Source organism: Petaurus breviceps, unplaced genomic scaffold (genome assembly GCF_028583685.1).
Source record: "Petaurus breviceps papuanus isolate PSGF00001 unplaced genomic scaffold, PetGlider_PUasm1.0 90330, whole genome shotgun sequence".
In the NCBI taxonomy this organism is placed as follows: Eukaryota; Metazoa; Chordata; class Mammalia; order Diprotodontia; family Petauridae; genus Petaurus; species Petaurus breviceps.
The window spans coordinates 1,113,638-1,122,129 of record NW_027187219.1 but is presented as its reverse complement, the minus strand read 5'-3'; the positions used below and the strand labels follow the sequence as shown (position 1 = coordinate 1,122,129).

Genomic DNA, 8,492 nt, shown 5'->3' with positions numbered 1-8,492 from the left:
CTTCCCCCCTCAACTCCTCCAGACATTCGTGCTAAGGGATTGGCTGTCCCCTGGAGACGAAACAAGGGGTGGTGTATTTGGACAGGCCACAGCTGCCTAACAGAGCTGGCATGACTTCACAGAATTCCAGAACTGGAAAGAGCCTCAGAGGCCATCGAGTCTGAGCTATGCCTGGCCAATAATCCTCTTTCCTATACCCTGACAAATTTGGTTAAAGAAGTGGGGGCAGCTGGGGGGGGGGAGGATCCACATTCCCCAAGGCAGCTCACTGTGCTTTTGGCAAGCTCAAATTATTAGGAAATTTTCCCTGACATCAAATTGTGTGTGTGTGTGTGTGTGTGTGTGTGTGTGTGTGTTTGAATTCCAACCATTAGCCTTGCTTCTGATCTTTGGGGCTGAACAGAACAAGGCCAATCTCTCCTCTCTACAACAGCTCTTTATAATACTTGAAGATAACTCTCATATCATCTCTGAGTCTTCTCTCCAGGCTAGACATCTTTTTTCCTCCAACTGAGCCCCATATGGCATGATCTGGAGTCCCTTCTCTATACTATTTGTCCTCCTCCAGAAGCCCTTCAGTTTAACAATGTCCTTCTGAGAATGCAGTGCCCATACACAACACTCTATGTGGGTTCTAACTAGGTCAATGTACAGCAGGACCATCCCCTAATTCTTGAGTGCTATGCCCTTCTTATGCAGCCTTAGACCACTCAACACTGTTGACTTAGATTGACTTGCAATTTACCAAAAAACCTGAGAACAGTATGATAACTGTTGCTGAGTGCCAGTTCTACCATCTTGTACGTGTGAGATTTATTTTAGAAAACCAAGTTTAAGACTTTCTAGTTTTTCATTAAAGTTCATCTTTATTGGATTTAACCCACAATTTAGGCTCTGTCAAATTTTGTGGAGATTCTATCATTCAACATGTCAACTGTGTTTCCTTGTATCATATCATCTCCAAACATGTCATCAATGTCTTTATCCCAGACACTCATCAAAATGGCAAACATCACAGGACCATATAGAGATACCCAAGGAACTCTACTCAAGACCCTCCAAGCTGATATCTACCAATAAGTGGCTCCTCTTTAGGTGTGGTCATTCAACTAGTTCAAAAATCACTTCACTATACTGTTTGATTCATGACTTTGAACATTTTACTGCTTAGGGTCTTCTTTTCCTGGAAACACATTCCAAAGCTTTGTTTTCTTTTAAAATTTCAGAATATAGACTGTTAATTCTGACCATTTAAGGTCACTTCCTAGTCAGCCTCAACTTACCTTTCTAGACATTCCCCTTTACACATGCTATTGTTTATTGTTGTTCAATCATTTTTCAGTCATGTCTGATTCTTGTGACCTCATTTGGAGTTTTCTGGGCAAAGATATTGTAGTGGTTTGCCATTTCCTTTTCCAGTTTACTTTACAGATGAGGAAAGGGAGGCAAACAGAATTAAATGACTTGCCCAGGGTCACACTGCTAGTAAGTGTTTGGGGTCAGATTTGAACTCATGCCAATGTCTTCCTGATTCTAAGCCTTGTGCCCAGTTTTTATGCATGCTACATCCCAGGTAAACTAAACTACTGATTCTCTCATGTCTTTGTCCCACTAACCATACTTTGCTCATGCTATCCCTCTATGTCTTGGAATGGTTAGTCTCAGCATAGAACCAAAGCTGGAGATAACTTATGAGGCCATGTAGTCGAATAATCTCATTTTATAGATAAGGAAACTGAGGCTCAGAAAAGTTAAATGACTTGTTCGAGATTACATAGTTACAGAGGTAGAATTTGAACTCAGGTCCTCAAACTCCAGAGAACATATTGTTTTTTGTTTGTTTGTTTTCCCCCATTCTAACCCCATCTCCAACCCCTAACCCTCATACAACTTGTTGAAGTGACTCTCTATTTTTTTTAATTTATGGAATAAAACAAGCATTTTCATAATATGGTACAATAAAAAAGATGTAAAAAGGATGATGGTAAATGAAACTGCAAATCTACTTTGCACAACTTGCTATTCCTTTCAAATACACAAACAAATTATCCTGTATATTTTCCTCTTTTTTCTCCCCCCCTCTTCCCCTGCCCTAGAGATGCTACTATTAGACAAAAATAGGTATATGTGTGTGTATGTATATAGATGTAAAATTATTCTAGAATACTTCTCTTCCTCAGTTCTTTCTCTGGATGCAGATAGCATCTTTCTTCATATGCCTTTTATAGTTAATTTGTGATTCTTAATAGACAACATAACTTAAACTCAGTCAAAATCATTCTGGAGATCATACATCTTGTGCTTACCAAGAGCAAGAGCTTTGTGGAACTTAAAGGTAGCATAAAGATGTCGATGATTTTCCTTCCTTCTCCCTCCTCTCTATCATAATGATGTGAGTAGATGTTGTTCCCTCCATTGGGAATGATTTCAGGTTAGCTGCTTGTTATCTCCTGTTTATCACAGTATCATGAAGACAATAGGAGCTGAATGGATTGATGCTAGTGTGGCATCCCTTCCCACCACCCATACTGGTTCCAACAAAAGAAAACCCTAACAAACTAACCAGCCTTTAATAGGACAAAATATCAATTGGTCAAACCCAGTATTTACCCCCAGACAGAATCATGAAACTCCCTGAATTTGTCTTTTTGCAAGTCCTAGTCCCATTTCAGGTTCATTAGACCATAGATCTAAAGCTGGCAGAGACCTCACATGGCACCTAGTCCAACTCCCTCCTTTTACACATGGGGAAGCTGAAGCCTGGGTCTCTGATCCCAGAGCTTGAGTTTATGCCATTAGACATCCCTTTGTTGTCATTCAGTCATTTCAGTAGCGTCCAACTTTTTGTGACCCAATTTGGGACTTTCTTGGCAAAAATACTGAAATGGTTTGGCATTTTCAATTTACAGACAAGGAAACTAAGGCAAACAGGGTTAAGTGACTTGCCTAAGGTAATGTAGCTATAAGTGTCTGAAGCCAGATTTGAACTCAGGACCATGAATCTCTCTGACTTCAGTCCTGGCATTCTAACCATTGAGCCACCTAGCTGCCCCTACTACCCACCAATTCTACTTGATTCAAGAAACATTTATTGTTTACGATCTCTAAGAGTTGAGAATGAGATAGAGAAGTAGAGGTAGAGAGCTGTCCTTGCAGTCAGGAAGACCTGTGTTCAGTTTCACCTCTGATGTTTGGCTTTGTGCCTCTGGCACTTGACTTACGAAGACCTCAGACAACTCTCTAATTCAGGTGTTCATCATGGATCCCTTTGGCTGTCTGGTGAAGCCTATGGACCTTTTCAAAGAGTAATGTTATAAAGTGCATAAAGTAAAATACATCAGGTTACAATGGAAACCAATTGTATTGGCATAGTTATTATTACAGATTTTTTAAAGTCCACAGACTCCAGGCAAGCTATAGAAGACTTGCTGATTTTCAGTGGTTTCCTTAACAGGAGCGCCCAATGTGGATGGAATCCTAGATGCAGCCTGGGAATCTACAGGCCCTGGGTTTGAGTTCTGTCTCTGGCACATCCTGGCAGACTATGCAGCAATGCTCCCGTGCTTCACACCATGCCTGGCATATGGTAATTGTGTAATAAATGCTACTGATTGCTTTTCCAGATTGAGGACTTGAATCTGGGAGTTTCTGCCTCCCAGGCTGTCCCTCCCTCCATACCTGGCTGCCTCTCAGAGCTTCAAAAAACCATCTTGAATCCATAGACCATACATGGGCTTTGACCCAGGGTATTCTTGTTTCCTCTTCCCAGTAGGCATCAATGCGTCACCAAGAGTTTTTCTAAGTATAAAGTCCCCCTGCCTAGAGGGATTTTTTAAAAGTGAAAACTATCCAGGAAGGACCAGAACCAATGAAGAAACCAGGACTAATGGGAATCAGTTGTCCCCCAGAGACGGTGAGGATTTCTACACTGCTGAGCTCCCCCAAACCTGCCTTACCTGGCCATACTTTAATTAGAGGCCCAGCCCTTGGGGATCAAAGCTAGACTCTGAGGAGGTGACTGACCACTGGATTCCCTTTAAACTCTCCACTGCACAGCCCACAAACACCAGCCTTTGTTATCAATTAGAAGACTTTTCCTCAGCTCCCATCCAGTAGACAGTGTAAGTGACTGCCTTGGAACCTTCCTGGTTCTTGAGCCACCATTTCCCATCAAGAGCAGGGCTTCAATTCCTGAAATAAATAAGGAACTGAGAAAACCCAGATTTTTCAAATACCTGCACTCCCACAATCAGACTGAAACCAGGAAGAGAATGGGGGTGATTGCCTCTTTTAGAAGTTTCTCTCCCATGGACGGCTTGGATATCCAGGTTATGTTAAAAGGGGTCTAGGAACCAAGACCAGGCTTATAGTAGGCACTTGAAACTCAAGAACAGAAAAGAACATTGAGGGAAGGGTTGCTGTTGTTATTTCATTCACTAGCTAGGTGGACTTGGCAGAAGTTATTTCACTGGCCAATCTGGAAAATTAGTAAGATATTTAAATTGACCTATTCAATTTGACTGAATTCAGCAAACGTTTATTAAACACTTAGTAGAGGTCAAGCAGTGTGCTAGGTGTTGTAAATACAAAGACAAAATAAAAAACTTTCCCCCCTTATAGTCATAGGGTAGAAACGACATGTACCCAGAAACAAAGAATACAAAAATAATATGCAAAGTTGATATGAGGTGACTTGTTTGGGGAGGCCATGAACAACTTGGAGGGATTAGAAGGAGCTTCCAGTAGGAGGTGGAGACAGAGAAGTAGCTGAGTATAATCATCAGGGCCCTGGATTTTGAGGAGTTAGGAAGACAAGGGTTTGAATCCCAGTTCGACTACTTGGTAACTAGGATGAGCATATTACTTCTCCTTTCTAGGACTGTTTTCTCCTCAAGAAAGTGAGAGAAGGGCCGGTTAGGTGTCGCAGTGAATAAGAGTGCCAGCCCCGGCGTCGGGAGACCCGGGATCAGTTCCGGCCTCAGAGACTCAGCACCCACACAAAATAACAGGCTGTGTAACCTTGAGCATGTTACTTAACCCCAATTTTTTTTAAAAAAAGTGAGAGGAATTGAACTAGATATGTGCCAAAATCCTATGAAAAAAAATAAATTCAATGTCAGATTCAAATGAGATTCCGTATGTTAGGTAGTACAGAGCTCTCTGTGAATGTGCTTTTCATAGAGGTGACATTTTTTCTCAGGGTCCCTCATGCTTCCCTTATCTCCTGCCTTCCCCCAGTGCAATATCTCCAGTTCAGAGCCCAGCTCTCAGGATGAAGGGAAAGGGATACAAAATGAATTCCTTCACCCATAAATGCATAAAACCTTAATAACTTAACCCCTTATGCTCTCCCAAAAGGAATAACCTTTATGAAAAGAGGCTTGAGCACAGAGGGGAAATGATTCCCTCAAAGGAAACAGTTGCTTATGGTGGAGGGTCTAGCATCAAGTGAGGGAGATATTATCTGGACACAGCTTCAGCACCTAATCCTAAGAAAGTTTTTACTCCCATCTGATATATTCTCTATTGATTTGCATATAGTGAGTAAAGCACTGGTCTTGGAATAAGGAAGACCCAAATTTAAAGCTTCATACACTTTCTAGTTTTGTGAATCTGGGCAATTCACTTTACCTCTGTCAGACTCAGTTTCTTCATCTGTAAAATGGGAATAATAACAACAACAAGGTTTATTGTGAGAATCAAATGAGATAATGTTGTAAAAAGTGCTTTCCAAACCTGAAGCACCATATAAAGTTAGCTACTATTATTACTGTTTCATCCCACATCCACCACTTACTAGTGATGTAACCCTGGACAAAGTAACTTCCCCTCTTTGACCCTCTTGTTCCTTCTCTGTAAAATAAGGAGCTTGGACTAAAGGAGCCCTTCTATTCTAGTTTTCATGGTCTAAGGTCCCTTCTGGCTGGCTCTAGCATCCTCAGATCCATTTTCAAAGGTCTCCCCAAGTCTGAAATCTTCTATCTTTGTTCCAAGCTCTCTTCTAGCTCTGACCTTTTATGTCCTGAGGTCATAATCACAGAATTTAAGAGCTGAAAGGAATCCCAGAGGCCATACAATCAAACCTTCACTTGACCAAGAACCCCACCTTTCATCTTTAATATTTTAGGGACTGAGTCCTTTTACAGCTCTGATGCTCTATCTTCTGTGTTTCAAGTTCCTATCCGTAATTGCTTTTCTGTGCTCTGTATTCTAACATTCTAGGATTCTGGGTAGGATGGAGACGTAGCTCTGGCAGTGCATTTGGAAAACAGAAAGAGGCTACTGGTTTACTATCTCTCCATTCCTCTTGCCTGGGACAACACGATATTTGTCATGCTTTGTTTTCAGGACTATCGAGTGAAAGCCCCAATTTTATTCTAAACTTGTTACTACTCTCTTTAATTTGAAAGGATGCCTATTTCTAGCTGCTTACATTTGCATGTTGATTCCACTGCTTGGAGAGCAAGGCACCTCAGATATCTGAAGCCTGATAAGGACTGTCCATGATGAAAAGAAATGGTAAATCTCTCCTGGCCATTTCAGTTCTTGCCAAATAGGAGGAAAGGATATGTTGGTTGGAAGAGGAACCACACTTGTTCTTTTGGGTCCCAGAAGGCAGAACCAGGAACAATGAAAGGTAGGAAAAAGCAAATGTAGGCTAGAAAAACCCTCCTAACAACTAGAGCTGAGTAATAGAAGAATGGACAGCCCCAGGGAGATAACAGTATCTTCATCCTTCGATGTCTTCCTGCACAGACTGGATGACCACTTATCAGGTATGTTATAGTAGGGATTCTTGGTGGGGGGGGGATGGGTTGGATTAAATGACTACTGAGGTCTCTTCTAATTTTGAATTTCCATGACTCTGTAACCTGCCATAACCATTTCCAGGAACTAACTTTCAAAACCAAGGCTTACATAAGTTGTCAAGAGGTTATTGGGAACAAATACAATAGAGAACTGTTTTAAATTCTGTTGAAGATGTTGGTAATGATAATGGAGACGATTAGGCTCATACCAGTTGACCAACAAAGTGTCAAAATTTAGGCCTTATTTACTTTAGCATATATGCAAGAAATCCAAGAATCAGATTAACACTAGTGCCTAAAAACTGGCCTGTGAAACTCCATGAAGCACTTACTGGATGGGATGGAGGATTTGAACAGATGACTTCCAAAGTCCCTTCCAACTCTATCATTCTATAATTCTTTGATATCCTATAAGGATTCCTTCATATGGATCATCATTGTCAGAAAATTCTTGGTAGTCACTAGATTGATGGCTATAGGTAGAAATAGTACAACCGTGACCTGATTTATCCTTCTGGGATTCACTGAGTATCCACAGCTTCAGGTCTCCCTTTTTGTTCTGTTCCTGGGAATCTACCTCATGACTCTAGTCTGGAATCTGTCCCTCATCATCCTGATCAGGACTGATTCTCATCTCCATTCCCCCATGTATTTCTTCCTCATTAATTTATCCTTTGTTAATATTACTTATACTTCCTCTGTTGCCCCCAAGATGCTCTATGACTTCTTCAGGGGGCAAAAAAACCATCTCCTTTGCAGGCTGTGCTACTCAGCTTTTTGTTTTCATTGGGATGGGGAGCACAGAGTGCTGCCTTCTGGCAGCTATGGTATGTGACTGATACATTACCATTTCCAACCCACTGCTCTATGCAGCTGTCATGTCCCCCTCCGTTTGTGTGAAGATGGCTATGGCATCACGTTGGGGGCATCTTCAACTGCCTTGGTCCAAATCATCTCTGTATTTCAGCTCCACTTTCTGTGGACCAGATGTAATTAACCACTTCTTCTGTGATATTCCTCCCCTGTTGACCCTCTCCTGTTCCAGCACTCTTCTCAGTCAAGTGGTGAACTTCACTGTTGTGTGTATGGTTGGGGGGACATCACCCACTATTGTCTTGGTCTCCTATGTGTATATCATTTCAACAGTTATGAAGATCCATTCTGCCAGAGGAAGAGCAAAGGCTTTAAACACCTGTGACTCTCATCTGATGGCCGAGGTTCTCTTCTATGGCTCTGGCCTCTTTGCATACCTCCATCCTAGTGCCAGGAACTCACAAAACCAAGATAAAGTGGTGTCCATGTTCTATGGAGCTGTGATTCCCATGTTAAATCCCATCATATATAGTTTGAGAAACAAAAAGATCAAAGATGCCCTGGAGAAGCTCAAGGAGACAAGAAGGCAGAAGTCCCTGTGTTCCTTCTTCTCTTAAATCAATAGTCTCAGGTTATTTCATGCCACAGAAGTCCATCTCTTCAACATCAATTTTCTCCTCAAGATTCTCTGGAAACTTGAATCATGGAACAGCATAATTTTAGTAGCATCAACATCATGGGTCATGAAGAAATCAGTGGAAAGAAAAATGGTGCATGTGAATAGGTTCAGCTTATTACCATCAATGATAGGCACATAATAAGTGGCATAAAGGGTGTAATCAAAGTCATATATGATTGGAAAGGGAGGCT

General features: G+C 41.5%; 1 pseudogene; it reads left to right on the top strand.

Moving 5' to 3' along the window:
- The first annotated feature begins 7,278 nt into the window (after nt 1–7,278).
- Nucleotides 7,279–8,239, top strand: LOC138177100 (olfactory receptor 5A1-like; annotated as a pseudogene).
- The last annotated feature ends 253 nt before the right edge of the window (nt 8,240–8,492 follow it).